Source organism: Monodon monoceros, unplaced genomic scaffold, assembly GCF_005190385.1.
Source record: "Monodon monoceros isolate NGI ecotype Baffin Bay Population unplaced genomic scaffold, NGI_Narwhal_1 Super_Scaffold_6, whole genome shotgun sequence".
Taxonomy (NCBI): domain Eukaryota; kingdom Metazoa; phylum Chordata; class Mammalia; order Artiodactyla; family Monodontidae; genus Monodon; species Monodon monoceros.
This window is the reverse complement of record NW_021703783.1, coordinates 65,225,275-65,247,182: the sequence shown is the minus strand read 5'-3', so window position 1 is coordinate 65,247,182 and position 21,908 is coordinate 65,225,275. Positions and strand designations below refer to the sequence as shown.

Genomic DNA, 21,908 nt, shown 5'->3' with positions numbered 1-21,908 from the left:
GTCTGCCTGCCAATGCAGGGGACCCGGGTTCGTGCCCCGGTCCGGGAAGATCCCATATGCCGCAGAGCGGCTGGGCCCGAGAGCCATGGCCACTGAGCCTGTGCATCCGGAGCCTGTGCTCCGCAACGGGAGAGGCCACAACAGTGAGAGGCCCGCGTAGCGCAAAAAAAAAAAAAATTGAAGGCTCACTGAAAAATAAAAAATGCCATTTGTCTTCACAGGTCGCTCTTTTTATATTCATGAGTCAATCATTTTCTTTGCTTGAATAAATTTGTTTTCAAAACTAAGTGTTTAATATGCATAACACCTTTCACAATATATGAGGTCAAAGAATCATAGAGCTTTAGAATCTGAAAATAACAAGATATTGTATTTTCCAAATCCTTCTACTTATTACTAAAGAAATAAGCATTCATAAAACAGACAAAAATAGTCTTATAACCCTATAACCCTCTGGTTTTCTCCTTCCTTATAATTTTGTTTCAGGCTGGAAAGTATGGCAGCCACGTCAAAAGCACACCAGGATAGCTTGGGTAGGGAATGATTTAGAAAGGGTTTATGGGAAATAGGCTAACTGGAACATTGTTTGAACTTGAACAAATACCACCTTGCAGGTATCAATGAATTTAGTAAGCTGAGCCTGAACATGTCAGAACTACATAAAAGATGCTGCTTAAAAGTTAAGTCCATGAACACTGGCCATCTGTTGGTATTCCTTTTACACAGTGTCTAGCGACTTTTACCAAGAAGTTACAGCCATAGTGAACGGGATATGCTGTGTTCAAGGGAAACACCGATTAAAAAAGTAACATTGACTTCTAATAGTATACTTAGATATTCAAACACATCTGAAACAATGAAATCATAAAACCTTTACATATTTCTATTTATATGTAAGGAAATGCAGTATTATAGAATATCTTACTGCTGAGATATTCTCTGCTTATGGCTGACTTTAAGAAGAGATTCTAAAATGCTAGGTTGTGAGATAAATTTAGCAGTACTATTCTTATCATTATCTTATTCCCTTTTGGGACTAAGAGCTTTGATTAAGAGTGACACATATGCCTTCAGAATGTTCAAGATTTGGACAGAGTAAGTTTCAGACCAGTAATTGAGACTGATCATACACATTAGTGCCAAAATTGCAGCCTTTTCACATATAACACTGAACACGGGAGAGGGCAAGAGGGGCGGAAGGGAAAGCTAACAATTGATTTTCTTACTCCCCTTGACAAAAAAAAGGAAATCCCTAAATGCAATCGTTCACATATTCCTGAATGTGTTACATTCATAGTGATTGAACTTTGTGGCCTCGTAGTTAGGTTTGACTACCAAGAAAAACGACACTAACCCTTTCTGAAATTTGCTTCTTCCTTTACCATCTAATTTGACGAGTCAAGTCAGTCTAACTAGTTAAACCATCTGTCAATATTGATGCCCCCAATCTACACTATCAGAGCACTGCCCAACTTGTCCCCATTCACTTCTCCTCTTGATTCTCATTACATTTAAATAAGGTAAAAGTAGAAAAATAATCATCCACACTTAATACAACCAGCTCATTCTTACCATTCAAAAGAAAAAGGCAATAGAGAAATTTTATAGTGAAAACACTAATGAATAATAGGAATCAACCCTAAGTTGAAAAAAAAGATGCAAAACTGAGAAAGAGAAAAGCAGTTTTTATTAAGATATTAATTTAAACTCAAGAGTAAATTTTAACTAAATATAAATTAGGGTTTTTTTTAGTGTTCTAATAATATATGAATATTTAAAAATGTAAATAATAAAAATGAGTCATAACCATTGAAATAATGTAGTTAGTGTCGTCCAAATGTGGGTTGGAAAAGAATTTCCAGACACAAGGCAGAATGTAAAGAAGATAGAATTTATTAGAGGGAAGGGTGGCTGCCAGAAAAGCAGGCCGACGTCCTAGTAGTCTGGGAGAGTAGAGACCGAGCATGTGCTATTGATCAGTTTTTACAGGCAGAAAACAAAAGAATGGTCCTAGGTGAAATTTTCGTTTACTGACTGGTCAAGGCACATATACCTTCCTTCTACAGGGTGGGAGTGGGACAGGGCATATGCCTTTCCTTATCTGGGACAGGCCCTGTTGCCCAGGTGGGCATCTCCCGGATGGGCTCAGGAATTTCTTAACCATTGCAACATGGTGGGGAGGGCTATTAAGAGTCCAGTAGGGGCTGTAATGCTGAAACTTTTTCAGGCAGGGTCGTCCTTTGTCCTTGAAGCACCACTGTCCTTGGAGCACCACGGTTAGCAGTTCCCCAACCAGAAGTGATAAGATAAAATAAGAAAGAGAAATCATAGGCACATACCAAGTAAAACTGTTTCTTGTATTATAGTAAATTTCAAAGGAAATGTACATAACTTGTAACTCCTGTAATATTAGCCTGAGAAAGTCATGAGGAAGGTTGTGTAAGACATCATGCCTGCTTCACTTATCACCAGCTTGATATCTAGATATCAGGGTGGTCACACCACATCAACACTAACCCAATCTCCTGAGACAATAAAAAGAATATTAGCATAAGCTATTCTCTTAGTCTTCTTCCATTTCAAACTTACTACAGCACCAACTGAGAACTTTACACACAAAAGCCCAAAATTTTGGTTCTCATTTTGTGTTTCAATAGGATGCCACCTCACTGTTGCTTTGTTTACTTTGAATATTTTTTAAAATCACTACCAAACATTATTTATAAAGACACATCAGCTACAATAGCAGTCACAGAAGCTCTAACTTGTAAAGGACACAAAGTTTCACTCTACTGGATACAGAGAATATAAAGAAACATTTAAGATGCTAAGTCCTGAAGGACTGCATGAGAAGAACATGGCACAGCTGTGGAGGAAGACGTTTTTGGAGTTTGGGGAAGCTCAGGAGAAACTCCACAGGGGCTCCAGGGTAGAAGATTGTGCAGTAGTTTAAGAAAGATTAGAACCTGGGCAAATTAAACAATGATTTAGAAATGTGTCCGGAAGAGAAAAAAACCCAGCCTCTCCAGAGAAGAGAATAGAAAGAGAGAATGAGGTAAAAGGCAAAGTAGAGGGAGACAGATTTCACATTCAGTATTTAGACGTGTGTTTTTAACCCACATTTCCAAACCTTAGTTCCAATATGAACAAGTAAATAATCTAAATTTCTTGGGCAGAGGAGACAATCTGAACAACAACTACAACAAGACCTAAGAGATAGGTAAAAGACTGGGTTCACTCTGGAAAACTTTATCACCTTCCTAGCTCATAGGTCAATAGCTGGGGAATGTTTCTAGGCATTGAAAGCAACTGCAGGATTTTAAGCATAATGACAATTTAAATGAGGCATTCAAACTCTTAAACATTCATATATGTTATTTCACTTAATCACTCAGGAAAGAGTGGTATAGGCAAAGCAGTGTTGTGGAAAATTCATCTGGTTAAAACTTATAAAATCTATGAAAAGAAGCAGGAGATACACTAGAAGTCTATCACTTAGAACAAAATAATAATAATAAAAAAAAACCACTAAGACTGTCGAGGAAAAAATCTGGTACGCTTGAGAGAAATAAAGAATTTTAAAGTTACCTTTGGAACCGGAGCACAAGTCAGCCAAATTGAGAGTCGTAGTGGACTTAACAATGACTTTTTGAGGACGGGATTAGTATACACCTCCTGCTTAGCTTTCCATTGGTCCTGAAGATGAAAATACAAAGAAATTCCAAACCATCAGATTCAGAAGCAGGCACCTTCAGGCTTGAAGAAAAGGAGAAAGCAGATGCTACAAGCCAAACACGGTATATAAACCAACGGTTTGCAAAGCTACTCTATCAGCATCACCTGAGAACTGATAGATATTCAAGTCACCTGGCTCTCCCCCTCATCTACTAAATCACTTACTCCTGCTGTAGAGCCCCTGAGTCTGTGGTTTAACAAGCTCTCCTGGTGATTCTGATGTATGCTCAAGTTTAAGAGCCACTGGTATAGCTAGTGTTATACAAGCAAGGGAAATCACTGATTTCAGTTCAAGATCTGAGAGAGCAGCTTCTTGAGAAAAGAGACTCAGTCAAAAATCCTAATTGGATCATTCCAGAGGGTAATTAAATACTTCAGTTTGCCCATGCCCAAACAATGCAATCTTCTTAGAAATAACCCTCCTGAAAAGATATAGGAAGAGAAATTTAATACAAAACTCAATGTCAATAGTATTTTATAACACCAAATCAATTTGATTTTTTATTTCCCTCTCTTTGGAATTACCCATTGCCAACTCCTCCTCCTAAACACACAATCTGCTATATTACAAGAAAGAACTTTTATGCCCAGGGAAAGGAAGGTATTTAATAAAGTTTTGTTCTATCATAACATGTAGCAATACCTTCCTGCAGATTCATATTGAACTGAAGAATATACTCTATAATATTTCATTTAATAATATTTTTTATTAGAACCAAAACACCTAAAGTTAGCAGAATGAAAGAAATCATAAGATCAGATCAGAAATAAATGAAAAGGAAATGAAGGAAACAATAGCAAAGAGCAATAAAACTAAAAGCTGGTTCTTTGAGAAGATAAACAAAATAGATAAACCATTAGCCAGACTCATCAAGAAAACAAGGGGGAAGACTCAAATCAATAGAATTAGAAATGAAAAAAAAAAGTAACAACCGACACTGCAGAAATACAAAGGATCATGAGAGATTACTACAAGCAACTATATGCCAAAAAAATGGACAACCTGGAAGAAATGGACAAATTCTTAGAAAGCACAATCTTCCAAGGCAGAACCACAAAGAAATAGAAAATATAAACAGACCAATCACAAGCACTGAAGTTTAAAGTGATTAAAAATCTTCCAACAAACAAAAGCCCAGGACCAGATGGCTTCACAGGCGAATTCTATCACACACTGAGAGAAGAGCTAACACCTATCCTTCTCAAACTCTTCCAAAATATAGCAGAGGCAAGAACACTCCCAAACTCATTCTCCCAGGCCACCATCACCCTGACACTAAAACCAGACAAAGATGTCACAAAAAAAGAAAACTACAGGCCAATATCACTGATGAACATAGGTGTAAAAATCCTCAACAAACTACTAGCAAACAGAATCCCACGGCACATTAAAAGGGTCATATACCACGGTCAGCTGGGACTTATCCCAGGTATGCAAGGATTCTTCAATATATGCAAATCAATCAATGTGATACACCATATTAACAAATTGAAGAATAAAAACCAAATGATCATCTCAATAGATGCAGAGAAAGCTTTTGACAAAATTCACCACCCATTTATGATAAAAACCCTCCAGAAAGTAGGCATAGAGGGAACTTACCTCAACATAATAAAGGCCAGACATGACAAACCCACAGCCAACATCATTCTCAATGGTGAAAAACTCTAACCATTTCCTCTAAGATCAGGAACAAGACAAGGTTGTCCACTCTCACCACTATTATTCAACACAGTTTTGGACGTTTTAGCCACAGCAATCAGAGAACAAAAAGATATAAAAGGAATCCAAACTGGAAAAGAAGTAGCTGTCACAGTTTGCAGATGACATGACACTATACACAGAGAATCCTAAAGATGCTACCAGAAAACTACTAGGGCTAATCAATGAATTTGGTAAAGTTGCAGTATACAAAATAAATGCACAGAAATCTCTTGCATTCCTATACACTAATGATGAAAAATCTGAAAGAGAAATTAAGGAAACACTCACATTTACCACTACAACAAACAGAATAAAATACCTAGGAATAAATCTACCTAAGGAGACAAAAGACCTGTATGCAGAAAACTATAAGACACTGATGAAAGAAATTAAAGATGGGGGGGCTTCCGGGAAGATGGCGGAAGAGTAAGACGCGGAGATCACCTTCCTCCCCACAGATACACCAGGAATACATCTACACGTGGAACAACTCCTACAGAACAACTACTGAACGCTGGCAGAAGACCTCAGACCGCCCAAAACGCAAGAAACCCCCCACGTACCTGCGTAGGACAAAAAAAAAAAAGAAAAAACAGAGACAAAAGGATAGGGACGGGACCTGTACCAGTGGGAGGGAGCTGTGAAGGAGGACAGCTTTCCACACACTAGGAAGCCCCTTCGGAGGCGGAGACTGCGGGTGGCGGAGGGGGAAAGCTTCGGCCGCCGGAGCCGCGGAGGAGAGCACAGCAACAGGGGTGCGGAGGGCAAAGCGAGATTACCGCACAGAGGATCAGGGCCGACCGGCACTCACCAGTCCGAGAGGCTTGTCTGCTCACCCGCCGGGGCGGGCGGGGCTGGGAGCTGAGGCTCGGGCTTTGGTCGGAGCACCGGGAGAGGACTGGGGTTGGCGGCGTGAACACAGCCTGCACAGTTAGTGCGCCACGGCTAGCCAGGAAGGAGTCCTGGAAAAAGTCGACCTGCCGAAGAGGCAAGAGACTTTTTTTTCCCTCTGTTTCCTGGTGCGCGAGGAGAGGGGATTAAGAGCCCTGCTTAAAGGAGCTCCAGAGACAGGCCCCAGCCGTGGCTAAAAGCGCGAACCTCAGAGACGGGCGCGAGCCGCGGCAAAAAGCGCGGACCCCCGAGACGCGCGTGAGCCGCGGCTAAAAGCACGGACCCCAGAGACGGGCGGGAGACGCTAAGGCTGCTGCTGCCGCCACCAAGGGGCCTGTGTGCGAGCACAGGTCACTATCTACACGCCTCTTCCGGGGAGCCTGTGCAGCCTGCCACTGCCAGTTTCCCGGGCTCCAGGGACAACTTCCCCGGGAGAACGCACGGCGGCCCTCAGGCTGGTGCAATGTCACGCCGTCCTCTGCCGCCGCAGGCCCACCCCGCACGCCGTGCCCCTCCCTCACCCCCGGCCTGAGTGCGCCAGAGCCCCCAATCAGCGGCTCCTTTAACCCCGTCCTGTCTGAGCAAAAAACAGACGCCCTCCGGCGACCTACATACAGAGGCGGGGCCAAATCCAAAGCTGAGCCCCTGTGAGCTGTGAGAACAAAGAAGAGAAAGGGAAATCTCTCCCAGCAGCCTCAGAAGCAGCTGATTAAAGCTCCACGATCAACTTGATGTTCCCTGAATCTGTGGAATACATGAATAGACAACGAATCATCCCAGATTGAGGAGGTGGACCTCGAGAGCAAGATCTATGATTTTTTTTCCCCTTTTCCTCTTTTTGTGAGTGTGTATGTGTATGCCTCTTTGTGAGATTTTGTCTGTACAGCTTTGCTTCCACCATTTGTCCTAGGGTTCTATCCGTCCATTTTTTTGTTTTTTTAAATTTTTTTCTTAATAATTAATTTTAATAACTTTATTTTTACCTTCTTTCTTTCTTTCTTTCTTTCTTCCTTCCTTCCTTCCTTCCTTCCGACCACGAATCATCCCAAATTGAGAAGATGGACTTTGAGAGCAAGAGTTATGATTTTTTCCCCTTTACCTCTTTTTGTTAGGGTGTATGTGTACGCTTCTGGGTAAGATTTTGTCTGTATAGCTTTGCTTCCACCAATTGTCCTAAGGTTCTATCCGTCCCTTTTTTTTCTAAATATTTTTAATTTAATAACTTTATTACATTTTATTTTATTTTACCGTATCTTCTTTCTTTCTTTCTTTTTTCCTTCCTTCCCTCCTTCCTTCCTCCCTCCCTCCCTCCTTTCCTTTTCCTGCTTTCCTTCTTTTCTTCTTTCTTTCTTCCTTCCTTCCCTCCTTTCTTTCCTTCTTTCTTTCTTTCTTTCTTTCCTCCTACTTCTACTAATTCTTTCTCTCTACTTTTTCTCCCTTTTATTCTGAGCTGTGTGTATGAAAGGCTCTTGGTGCTGCAGCCAGGAGTCAGTGCTGTGCCTCTGAGGTGGGAGAGCCAACTTCAGGACACTGGTCCACAAGAGTCCTCCCAGCTCCACATGATGTCAAACGGCGAAAATCTCCCAGAGAACTCCATCTCAACACCAGCACCCAGCTTCCCTCAACGTCCAGCAAGCTACAGTGCTGGACAACCTATGCCAAACAACTAGCAAGACAGGAAAACAACCCCACCCATTAGCAGAGAGGCTGCCTAAAATCATAATAAGTCCACGGACACCCCAAAACACACCACCAGACGTGGACCTGCCCACTAGAGCGACAAGATCTAGCCTCATCCACCAGAACAGAGGCACTAGTCCCCTCCACCAGGAAGCCTATACAACCCACTGAACCAACCTTAGCCACTGCAGACAGACATCAAAAACAACGGGAACTACGAACCTGCAGCCTGCAAAAAGGAGACCCCAAACACAGTAAGATAAGCAAAATGAGAAGACAGAAAAACACACAGCAGATGAAGGAGCAAGATAAAAATGTACGAGACCTAACAAATGAAAAGGAAATAGGCAGTCTACCTGAAAAAGAATTCAGAATAATGATAGTAAAGATGATCCAAAATCTTGGGCATAGAATGGACAAAATGCAAGAAACATTTAACAAGGACGTAGAAGAACTAAAGATGAAACAAACAATGATGAACAACACAATAAATGAAATGAAAAAGACTATAGATGGGATCAATAGCAGAATAACTGAGGTAGAAGCATGGATAAGTGACCTGGAAGATAAAATAGTGGAAATAACTACTGCAGAGCAGAATAAAGGAAAAAGAATGAAAAGACCTGAGGACAGTCTCAGAGACCTCTGGGACAACATTAAATGCACCAACATTCGAATTATAGGGGTTCCAGAAGAAGAGAAAAAGAAAGGGACTGAGAAAATATTTGAAGAGCTTATAGTTGAAAACTTCCCTAATATGGTAAAGGAAATAGGTAATCAAGTCCAGGAAGCACAGAGAGTCCCATACAGGATAAATCCAAAGAGAAATATGCCAAAACACATATTAATCAAACTGTCAAAAATTAAATACAAAGAAAGCATATTAAAAGCAGCAAGGGAAGAACAACAAATAACACACAAGGGAATCCCCATAAGGTTAACACCTGATCTCTCAGCAGAAACTCTGCAAGCCAGAAGGGACCGGCAGGACACACTGAAAATGATGAAGGAGAAAAACCTGCAACCAAGACTACTCTACCCAGCAAGGATCTCAGTTAGATTTGATGGAGAAATTAAAACCTTTACTGACAAGCAAAAGCTGAGAGAGTTCAGCACCATCAAACCAGCTTTACAACAAATGCTAAAGGAACTTCTCTAGGCAAGAAACACAAGAGAAGGAAAAGACCTATAATAACGAACCCAAAACAATTTAGAAAATGGGAATAGGAACATACACATCGATAATTACCTTAAATGTAAAGGGACTAAATGCTCCCACCAAAACACACAGATTGGCTGAATGGATACTAAAACAAGACCCATATATTTGCTGTCTACAAGAGACCCACTTCAGACCTAGAGGCACATACAGACTGAAACTAAGGGGAGGGAAAAAGATATTCCATGCAAATGGAAGCCAAAAGAAAGCTGGAGTAGCAATTCTCATATCAGACAAAATAGACTTTAAAATAAAGACTATTAGAAGAGACAAAGAAGGACACTACATAATGATCAAGGGATCGATCCAAGAAGAAGATATAACAATTGTAAATATTTATGCACCCAACATAGGAGCACCTCAATACATAAGGCAAATACTAACAGCCATAAAAGGGGAGATCGACAGTAACACATTCATAGTAAGGGACTTTAACACTCCACTTTCACCCATGGACAGATCATCCAAAATGAAAATAAATAAGGAAACACAAGCTTTAAATGATACATTAAACAAGATGGACTTATTGATATTTATAGGACATTCCATCCAAAAACAACAGAATACACATTTTTCTCAAGTGCTCATGGAACATTCTCCAGAATAGATCATATCTTGGGTCACAAATCAAGCCTTGGTAAATTTCAGAAAATTGAAATTGTATCAAGTATCTTTTCCGACCACAACGCCATGTGACTAGATATCAATTACAGGAAAATATCTGTAAAAAATACATACACATGGAGGCTAAACAATACACTACTTAATAACGAAGTGATCACTGAAGAAATCAAAGAGGAAATTTAAAAATACCTAGAAACAAATGACAATAGAGACACGATGACCCAAAACCTTTGGGATGCAGCAAAAGCAGTTCTAAGAGGGAAGTTATAGCAATACAAGCCCACCTTAAGAAGCAGGAAACATCTCGAATAAACAACCTAACTTGCACCTCAAGCAATTAGGGAAAGAAGAACAAAAAAATCCCCAAAATTAGCAGAAGGAAAGAAATCATAAGGATCAGATCAGAAATAAATGAAAAAGAAATGAAGGAAACAATAGCAAAGATCAATAAAACTAAAAGCTCGTTCTTTGAGAAGATAAACAAAATAGATAAACCATTAGCCAGACTCATCAAGAAAAAAAGGGAGAAGACTCAAATCAACAGAATTAGAAATGAAAAAGGAGAAGTAACAACTGACACTGCAGAAATACAGAAGATCATGAGAGATTACTACAAGCAACTCTATGCCAATAAAATGGACAACCTGGAAGAAATGGACAAAGTTTTAGAAATGCACAACCTGCCAAGACTGAATCAGGAAGAAATAGAAAATATGAACAGACCAATCACAAGCACTGAAATTGAGACTGGATTAAAAATTTTCCAACAAACAAAAGCCCAGGACCAGATGGCTTCACAGGCGAATTCTATCACACACTGAGAGAAGAGCTAACACCTATCCTTCTCAAACTCTTCAAAAATATAGCAGAGGGAAGAACACTCCCAAATTCCTTCTACGAGGCCACCATCACCTTGATACCAAAACCAGACAAGGATGTCACAAAGAAAGAAAACTACAGGCCAATATCACCGATGAACATAGATGCAAAAATCCTCAACAAACTACTAGCAAACAGAATCCAACAGCACATTAAAAGGATCATACACAATGATCACGTGGGGTTTATTCCAGGAATGTAAGGATTCTTCAGTATACGCAAATAAATCAATGTGATAAACCATATTAACAAACTGAAGGAGAAAAACCATACGATCATCTCAATAGATGCAGAGAAAGCTTTTGACAAAATTCAACACCCATTTATGATAAAAACCCTCCAGAAAGTAGGCATAGAGGGAACTTTCCTCAACATAATATAGGCCATATATGACAAGCCCACAGCCAACATCATCCTCAATGGTGAAAAACTGAAAGCATTTCCACTAAGATCAGGAACAATACAAAGTTGCCCACTCTCACCACTCTTATTCAACATAGTTTTGGAAGTTTTAGCCACAGCAATCAGAAGAAAAGGAAATAAAAGGAATCCAAATCAGGAAAGAAGAAGTAAAGCTGTTACTGTTCGCAGATGACATGATACTCTACATAGAGAATCCTAAAGATGCTACCAGAAAACTACTAGAGCTAATCAATGAATCTGGTAAAGTAGCAGGACACAAAATTAATGCACAGAAATCTCTGGCATTCCTACACACTAATGCTGAAAAATCTGAAAGTGAAATCAAGAAAACACTCCCATTTACCACTGCAACAAAAATAATAAAATATCTAGGAATAAACCTACCTAAGGAGACAAAAGACCTGTATGCAGAAAATTATAAGACACTGATGAAAGAAATTAAAGATGATACAAATAGATGGAGAGATATACCATGTACTTGGATTGGAAGAATCAACATTGTGAAAATGACTCTACTTCCCAAAGCAATCTATAGATTCAATGGAATCCCTATCAAACTACCACTGGCATTTTTCACAGAACTAGAACAAAAAATTTCACAATTTGTATGGAAACACAAAAGACCCCGAATAGCCAGAGCAATCTTGAGAACGAAAAACGGAGCTGGAGGAATCAGGCTTCCTGACTTCAGACTATACTACAAAGCTACAGTAATCAAGACGGTATGGTACTGGCACAAAAACAGAAAGATAGATCAATGGAACAGGATAGAAAGCCCAGAGATAAGCCCACGCACATATGGTCACCTTATCTTTGATAAAGGAGGCAGGAATGTACAGTGGAGAAAGGACAGCCTCTTCAATAAGTGGTGCTGGGAAAACTGGACAGGTACATGTAAAAGTATTAGATTAGATCACTCCCTAACACCATACACAAAAATTAGCTCAAAATGGATTAAGGACTTAAATGTAAGGCCAGAAACTATCAAACTGTTAGAGGAAAACATAGGCAGAACACTCTATGACATAAATCACAGCAAGATCCTTTTTGACCCACCTCCTAGAGAAATGGAAATAAAAACAAAAATAAACAAATGGGACCTAATGAAACTTCAAAGCTTTTACACAGCAAAGGAAACCATAAACAAGATGAAAAGACAACCCTCAGAATGGGAGAAAACATTTGCAAATGAAGCAACTGACAAAGGATTAATCTCCAAAATTTATAAGCAGCTCATGCAGCTCAATAACAAAAAAGCAAACAACCCAATCCAATAATGGGCAGAAGACCTAAATAGATATTTCTCCAAAGAAGATATACAGACTGCCAACAAACACATGAAAGAATGCTCAACATCATTAATCATTAGAGGAATGCAAATCAAAACTACAATGAGACATCATCTCACACCAGTCAGAATGGCCATCATCAAAAAATGTAGAAACAATAAATGCTGGAGAGGGTGTGGAGAAAAGGGAACACTCCTGCACTGCTGGTGGGAATGTGAATTGGTTCAGCCACTATCTATAGATTCAATGGAATCCCTATCAAGCTACCAATGGCATTTTTCACAAAACAAGAACAAAAAATTTCACAATTTGTGTGGAAACACAAAAGACCCTGAATAGCCAAAGCAATCTTGAGAAAGAAAAACGGAGCTGGAGGAATCAGGCTCCATGACTTCAGACAATACTACAAAGCTACAGTAAATAAGACAGTACAGTAGTGGCACAAAAACAGAAACATAGATCAATGGAACAGAATAGGAAGCCCAGAGATAAACCCATGCACATATGGTTACCTTATCTTTGATAAAGGAGGCAAGAGTATACAATGGAGAATAGACAAGTGGTGCTGGGAAATCTGGACAGCTACATGGAAAAGAATGAAATTAGAACACTCCCTACCACCATACACAAAAATAAACTCAAAATGGATTAAAGACCTAAATGTAAGGCCAGACACTATAAAACTCTTAGAGGAAAACATAGGCAAAACACTCTATGACATAAGTCACAGCAAGATCCTTTCTGACACACCTCCTAGAGAAATCAAAATAAAAACAAAAATAAACAAATGGGACCTAATGAAACTTAAAAGCCTTTGCACAGCAAAGGAAAACTTAAACAAGATGAAAAGACAATCCTCAGAATGGGAGAAGATATTTACAAATGAAGCAACTGACAAAGCATTAATCTCCAAAATATACAAGCCGCTCATGCACTGCAAGATCAAATGAACAAACAACCCAATCCAAAAATGGGCAGAAGACCTAAATAGACAGCTTTCCAGAGAAGATACACAGTTTGCCAACAAGCCCATGCTCAACATCACTAATCATTAGAGAAATGCAACTCAAAACTACAATGAGGTATCACCTCACACCGGTCAGAATGGCCATCATCAAAAAATCTACAAACAATAAATGCTGGAGAGGGTATGGAGAAAGGGATCCCTCTTGCACTGTTGGTGGGAAAGTAAACTGATACAGCCACTATGGAGAACACTATGGATATTCCTTAAAAAACTAAAAATAGAACTACCATACGACCCAGCAATATCACTCCTGGGCATATGCCCTGAGAAAATCATAATTCAAAAAATGTCATGTACCACAATGTTCATTGCTGCATTATTTACAATAGCCAGGACATGGAAGCAGCCTAAGTGTCCATCGACAGATGAATGGATAAAGGAGATGTGGCACATATATACAATGGAATACTCAGCCATAAAAAGAAATGAAATTGAGTTATTTGTAGTGAGGTGGATGGACCTAGGGTCTTCATACAGAGTGAAGTCAGTCAGAAAGAGAAAAACAAATACCATATGCTAACACATATATATGGAATCTAAAAAAAAAAGGTTCTGAAGAACCTAGGGGAAGGACTGGAATAAAGAGGCAGATGTAGAGAATGGACTTGAGGACATGGGGAGGGGGAAGGGTAAGCTGGGACGAAGTAAGAGAGTGGCATGGACATATATACACTACCAAATGTAAAACAGATAGCTAGTGGAAAGCAGCTGCACAGCACAGGGAGATCAGCTTGGTGCTCTGTGGCCTAGAGGGGTAGGATAGGGAGAGTGGGAGGGAGATGCAAGAGGGAATAGATATGGAGATATATGTATATGTTCAGCTGATTCACTTTGTTTTAAAGCAGAAACTAACACACCACTGTAAAGCAATTATACTCCAATAAAGATGTTAAAAAATATATCTTTTATTATTATTATATTCAGAATTGCTCCTCTCCTAGACTTTGTTTTTTCAGCACAGGCCTAGCCAACTGTTTCTAAACTACTTTGACTAATGCTATAAAAAATAAAAATAAAAATCCATCTCATAGTACCTATGAATCTTTACTATGAGAATGATCAATATTATATATACTTGACTAAAGATATGACTTTATTTTGAAGTGTAGATTGTTCTAATTTCCCCATAGAACATCAGACTTTTCAAAAGAAAAAATAATAAGAGAAAAACTAAAATCATTAAAACTTTGATCTCTTACTCATTTCACTCAGTTTCAAAGTCAGGTTAGTTATAAAAGTTCTAGACATACCACATTATGTTTTATTTCTGCAATATTACTTTACTTTTATATAGAATTTGGGAATCATATCAAAGGAAATATTTTAAACCATTCCAGACTCTAGGTTAGTGTGATGCAGCTTTTATTTATTTATGAAATTTCCCATCCTGTAACTATCCAAGTTTTGTTAAAGTTGGTGATCTGAAAAAGAAGGGCCAGTTATCAAACATTCCCAAATTGTGAAGGTTTTTATGAAAAGATCCATCCTTCTGCTCTGATCTAATTGTTTGCTTTATGGGGATCCCCATAAAATTAGTCAAAGAAAACTTGTGCTTCCAAATAGTATATTTGCAAGCTCTTTTGCCAGGAGCAGAGGTGCTCAGAAACACCTTGATGAGAATCATCCTTTCATTGGCAAGGAAATTCCTCAAGTTGTCAATTCAAAGTCACTTATGCTATATGTTGAGATTAGATCTTTCACCTTCTACTAAAAAGATGGAAAACATCTGACTATTACCATTACAATTGTTTCCTCAAGTAGCCATCAAAACTTAAGGAGAGGAGGCTTCAAAATATTTAGATGTCACTAAAATGATATTCATGCTTTCATAATGTAACAGGGTTATTGAAATGGTTTTTATATACAGAACATTATCACATTTATTCAATTTTATTATAAGTTTTTACACACATAAACAATGGAAAAGAGAAATGAGATTTCAGAACTTCATATTTCCATAGTACACAGCCATATTGAGTAGCTGAACCTTTATTATACAAGTGATGTAGACACCAAAGGAACAGCCATATTTTCATTTAAAATCATGCCAAAGTTAAAATTGTTACACCAATAATGTTCTCTCATACTCACCAAATGTATCTTTTCCCCCATTCTAATTTTGGAGGGAAAGTTAGAAGCCTTAAAAAAGCATTGTTTCCAACATTTAAAATTTAATATCTTCTTATCCTCCTTCCCTTCAAACAAAAGAAGAGGAGAGCTCAAATAACTGAATTTTCCAAATTAGAAACACACACACACACACACACACACATAGAAGCCAGGACATATAGCACTTCATACAATTCAGGTAATCAAGAATGCTAGGCAATATTCAATGGCATGGTGTTAAGTAATAGATGAGTAATAGAGAATCTCTGAATCTGGATAGCAAGACTCAATATTACCAAAAAGTTAATTCTCTCCATTATACTTTATATATTTTATAAAGCCATCTAATTATAATTAAAATCCATAGGAGATTTTCTTGTAAAACTTAATAACATGGTGCTGATACATAGCTGTACTAGATAATGTGGGACAATACTCCAGATACAGGGAAAAGAAAACAACCCTATTTAATACTGGGAAAATTAAACAGAGAGGTAATTTGCAGAAAAAGAAATATATAGAAGATCCTTAGACTTTCCAGTGATCAGAGAACTGCAAATTAAAATAGTAATGGGATATCATTTTTCCCCCCAATTCGTCCAAAAAATTTAAAAAAATAAAAAATAAACCAATACCCAATGCTGGTAGAGGTATAGTGAAATAGGCATCAACAGGTAACGTTTCACAGTACCTATCAAAATCTAAAATACTTACATGTTTTGACATAACAAATTCTTACTCAGAATCTATCCTTCAGAAATACTTAAACAGAAAGAAAAATATAAAAGTAGATTCAACGCAACATTTTTACAGGAAAGCATCAGAACAGTAAAGTTCCATGTCTGACAATGGATGACAAAGGGATGGCAATGTGCCCATGATATATAGGTTGTCTGTATTGTTATATTTTCAAAAACAAACATTATGTACATACACATAAAGATATGCGTGTTATTAAAAAATTTATAAATGCATAGGGAACAATCTGAAAGGATGTTAACAATAACATAAGCGTAATAATAAAAATAACCAAGATCAAGTAATCACTATATGCTAGGTACTGTATTATATATTTTTTCATATATTATCTCAATTAATCCTCCTATCAACCTTGTGACTATGTGGGACTATTTAATAAATATGGAACCTGAACATAAACATCCAAGTTTCCACAATATTACACTGTGGAGTGGAAATAGGGATGAGGGTGAGTACCCAAGTAAGGTAGATTTATTTATACTTTTATATTATTGGAATTTTAAAGAAAGCATGCATATGTTAGTTTACTAATTAAAAATGAAAAACCAAAATAGTTCTACTACAACACAGAACATGTTAAATACTACAAGCAATGTGGTAATAGGTTTCAAAGAAGAGAGAGAAGAATTCTGACTGAATAATAAGAATCATTATGAAGGAAGTAACATTTGAAATAGGCCATGAAAGATGGGTAGGGTTTTAAAAGGTAGAGAGTACTTCAACAGACCCTCAAAAGGAATGACAAAAGAGCAAAAAATTAAGTACAAGATGAATACAGGGAACAGCAAAGAACTGCTTAATGGGATCTGAAGAAGTATTTAACAGAATAGCAAGAGAAAGAAGAACAGAGCAATAGGAGGGCTTAAATGATTCTGATATGTCCAAGAAATGACAAGGTAGAGTAGGAGATAAGTAAGAGGCAAGAGGGCTTAAAGCATTTTGATTTACTTAAAAAATGACTAGAAAGTTAGCCCTTTGGATTAAACTAAAATACAGATTCTTCAAAGAGGTGATTCCCAACCTATAGGCCACAGATCTTTGGAACTGGGCAAGGTTTTTGCAAGAGGTTCACAAATCCATAAACTCAATAAAATTTTTTTTAAATGTCTACAGTCTAATTATCTTGAATTTTCAAAGTAGGCCTGCTTTCAGGCTGGATGTCACAATAGAAAAGGTGATGTGGTCAGTTTCTTATTTTTTTCCATCTGAGGCTCTCATTTCTGCTTCCCCACTCCATAGGCTGTATCCAGGTCTTCAGGATTGAAACAGGGGAAGAAAAAGAGGCAAAGGACAAAAAAAACCTCCCTTGACTAGCACAGATACAATCTGGTGTTGGTTTCCCTTAGGCTTGCCAATGCAAAATATATAAATATTCTTTCTATAGGAGCATATTTATGGGTTCTTCAAAGCACTTCCATTGCTGGGGGCTCTCACTAGCAGTTGCCTTAGCCAAGGCTCTTCATCCTGTGGGTGAATGCCCTTTGTTCAAGATTTTATGAAAAAGATTCTATTTGGGGGTCACCTCATTCCTCTTGAACAAAAGCTTACATTTTTCCTGGAAAATGGATCATCCTTGGCCTGGAATAACTCTGGGCATACAAAGTGTTCCCAAAGCTACTATGTCTCATTGTTCTATTATGAGAGCCGCTCCCTGGTCACAGTCTCTTATATCTGGGCCTTCTCAGGTGCAGATATGAAACTATATTCATTCAGCCAACTGGAGACACAGGTGAAATTCTTCAATTTGTCTCTGAAGCCCCTCTAGGGCTTATGTAAGGAGGAAACAGCCTCTTCAAGGTGAAAGAAGGGGTCAACAGCATTCTAGAAATTCTTTCCATAGAGACCATGTGACTCTAAAAACCTAAAGTATTTACAATCTTTACAGAAAAATTTTGCCAATCCTCATCATACAGCATCAACTCTTTGTGTCTGGCTTCTGTCCCCAAGCTTGCCTTAAAGATTCATCTGTGTTGTTACATATCTTTATGTTGTTTCAATTATTCACCCCTTATTATTGCTGAGTAGTATTCCACTGTATAAATATAACAATTTGTTTATCAACTCCTTTTTGGATTAAAATTTGTATTTTTTTAAGTTTTGGCTACTAAAAATAATAGAATATAACATATATATTACAAATAATATAGAGTGCTGTAATATAAGTAGAATGGTGTTTCTTAAAGGCTATATGGGTTTAATTCTACCAAAGCCCAATTTATCAGTTTTTAATGTTTAGTGCTTTATGTGACCAAAGGAATCTGCCTACTCCAAGGTTATAAACAATCTCTACTATTTTTTTTAGAACTATATTTATTTTGCTTTTTCATTTATGTCTATAGCCCATAGCAAATGTATTCTTTGAAAAGCATTAAGTCAAGGTTTTTTGTGTTGTTTTTTTTTAATTTGGCTCTTCAGTTGTCTCAGCATCACTTGCTGAAAATTATCATTTCTTACAAAGACCTACCTTGGTAACTTTGTTGAAAATCAGTTAATATACCATGTGTGGGTCTAATTCTGGAATTGCTCTTCTATTCCATCAACTTATAGGTCAAGCAGAAATACTACTCCGTTTTTTTTTTCTTTGTAAAGGTTGTTTTAGCTATTCTAGGTCCTTGGCATTTTCATGTAAATTTAAAACTATCATTCAAATTTCTACCAAAAGGACAAAAAGCATCTGCTAGAATTTTGATTGTTATTCCCTTGACTCTTCAGATGAATTGAGGGAGAATGGACATCTTGATAATGTTGAGGTTTCCAATCTATGAATTTGGTATATCTCTTCATTTGTTTGTGTTTTCTTTCACTTCTCTCAGCAATGATTAGTAGTTTTAAGTTCACAGGTCTTGAACATCTTTTGTTTAATCTTACACATTTTATATCTTTTTATTTTATTGGAAATGCTTCTATATTTTTATTTGATTTTCTATTTCTTAGTTGCAGTATTTAAAAATACTATTATTTTCATAATGGCCTTCTACCCTGTGGGTTGCTAATGTGACCTAATTCCAAGAGTATTTTAGAAATGTCTTGTGATGTTCTACATAATATTGTCTATTTATATAGAGAGTTTTAATTCTTCCATTCCAATCTTTTTCTTTTTAACATCTTTATTGGAGTATAATTGCTTTACAATGGTGTGTTAGTTTCTGCTTTATAACAAAGTGAATCAGTTATACATATACATATGTCCCCATATCTCTTCCCTCTTGCATCTCCCTCCCTCCCACCCTCCCTCTCCCACCCTCCCTCTCCCACCCCTCTAGGTGGTCACAAAGCACCGAGCTGATCTCCCTGTGCTATGTGGCTGCTTCCCACCAGCTATCTATTTTATGTTTGGTAGTGTATATATGTCCATGCCACTCTCTCACTTTGTCCCAGCTTACCCTTCCCCCTCCCCGTATCCTCAAGTCCATTCTCTAGTAGGGCTGCATCTTTATTCCCGTCATGCCCCTAGGTTCTTCTGACCATTTTTTTTCTTTTTTTTTTTAGGTTCCATATATATGTGTTAGCATACGGTATTTGTTTTTCTCTTTCTGACTTACTTCATTCTGTATGACAGCCTCTAATTATGTCTCTTTTTTCCCTTGCATTCCTGGAGTGACTAGGACAATTTATTATTTCATTGTTTGTCCTCCAAGTTATCCATTGTGCATTTTATGAAATATTGAAAACATAGGTCACTCTTTTCCAGATTCCTGTTTCTTCCCTAGCTAACAATAGAAGAAATGATATATATTTTTGGCTTTGGGTTTGGGTAGCCCCTCACTTCCAGTATCAGTTTCCCTATGAGTCAAGTGTGCTGTAATTACAAACAACTTCAACATCTCAATGACTTAATATTTTTCTTGTTCATGTTACATAACAGCTGCTGGTTGTCTGAAGCTCTATTCAGCTGTGGTTCCACTCCACGTATTCTTTATTCTGATCCAGGTTGAAAGAGTAGTCCCAATTTGGCAAATACCCATTGTAGTGCCTTTTACTATTCATCTGTTAAGCTGAGAACTGTTTTCCAGAATCTACTTCCCTCTAAAGCTCCATACTAGAGTTGGCCAGAAGAAGATTTTGCTTTATATCTGCAAAGCAGAAGTGAAACTGTGGCCATTACTCTCTGAAGAACATCAAAGTAAGATACCATGATGGATAGATGAGGAAGTCAAAACGTTATGGACTCAATACAGATAGACTAGTTATGGATAGACTGGGTGCACTGTAATTTACTCTTGCTCTTTTTTGCTCTGCATTTAAGTACCCTTTCTGAATGTCATCTTGTTGACCAATAGTGGTGTCAGACTCACCAGTAAATATTTGGTTGTAGATGCACATGGCAAAAGACCTCCCCACAAACTTCCCCTTCTATGGCCAGATGTACTTAACTTCTGAGATTCATTAATGACTTCTCTGATACTCAAAATCTCTGTCTATATCTTCAATTCTTCATCTCTTTCCACTATGTAAGTTCTAATTCTTAAAATAAATTCCTCATTTTATAAAACTCATAGTGACTGTTCCCCTTTTAAATCCTGACTGATACACCCATTCTCTAACAGACAGGATGTTTAAAGTAATCGTTTGGATGTGGCATAGATCATCACTCTTCACATACCATTGGCATTGGCCAAAACATATTACATGACCAAGCTGAACATCACTGATATGCAGAAGAATCCTTGAATGTGGGTATGAGGGTGTGAGTACTTGTCAAAATAATATAATCTACCATCCTTACCTATCCCTGAAGCAATCACTAGGTTATATGTTTGGATCTACTATTGAGAACCCTCAGAAAGGTTTGAGGATGGACACAATCTTACTTAAGTTACATGACTGACTAGATGGGAAGGATATTTTCCAGTGAATTCAAGATATGGCTACAAGAAAACAAGGAAAATCTGTAAGAAGCAGTGATTCACAGGTGTTCACCATGATTAACTGGTAACAAATAAAATAGTTGTTCATTTCATAGTAAAGTTTCAACTGTCCTTAAATAATCTTTCCACATTCCTTTTTAAAAATCCAGAATCAAAGAGCTCCTTGGAGTGATGTCAGCAACAGAGCTGAACAAAACACCCTCTTGTATCCCTTCCCCAACAATAATTTGGCATCCATCCACAGATAAAAGTACCTTTGTGGGAGCTACAGGATTCAACACAATACGCCACAGGACCCAGAAGGAGACTTGCCCATCCATGCACTGGGTAACAGGCACACAGACCTCAGTCCTAGCTGTGGACCCTGCAGTGTCTTATGAACTGGCTTCAGCCCCTCTCCGCCACAGTCCAGGAGCCTTTGGAGAACACTGTCTTAGACAATCACCCACAGACAAAGAGCTTTTGTGGAAGTATAGCTTTCCAGTGTAGAAGTTTCAGAAAACCACTGGAGAAAAAAATAAAAGTTTGGACACATTAGAGAGAGTAAGAGGAACAGTTTGACTTTATCTGCATTATCCTCTCCCGCGACATGGCACTGCTCGGTGCCAAGAGAGATCATTTCAGCCTGTGATTTCTCCTGCAGGGAAAAGTAAAAGTGTGTGAGTGAGTACCTGGCTTCCCCAGCTGTACAGGATCTTGC

General features: G+C 38.1%; 1 protein-coding gene across 3 annotated transcripts in view; it reads right to left on the bottom strand.

Moving 5' to 3' along the window:
* The window catches only part of TMTC2 (transmembrane and tetratricopeptide repeat containing 2), an 842,237-nt gene that overhangs the window by 192,125 nt on the left and 628,204 nt on the right, over positions 1-21,908 (bottom strand). For all 3 annotated transcript variants that reach the window (XR_003791067.1, XR_003791066.1, XR_003791068.1), the window contains one exon: positions 3,589-3,696. The gene's annotated coding sequence lies outside the window, so the exon portion shown is untranslated. The remainder of the gene's footprint in view (positions 1-3,588; positions 3,697-21,908) is intronic.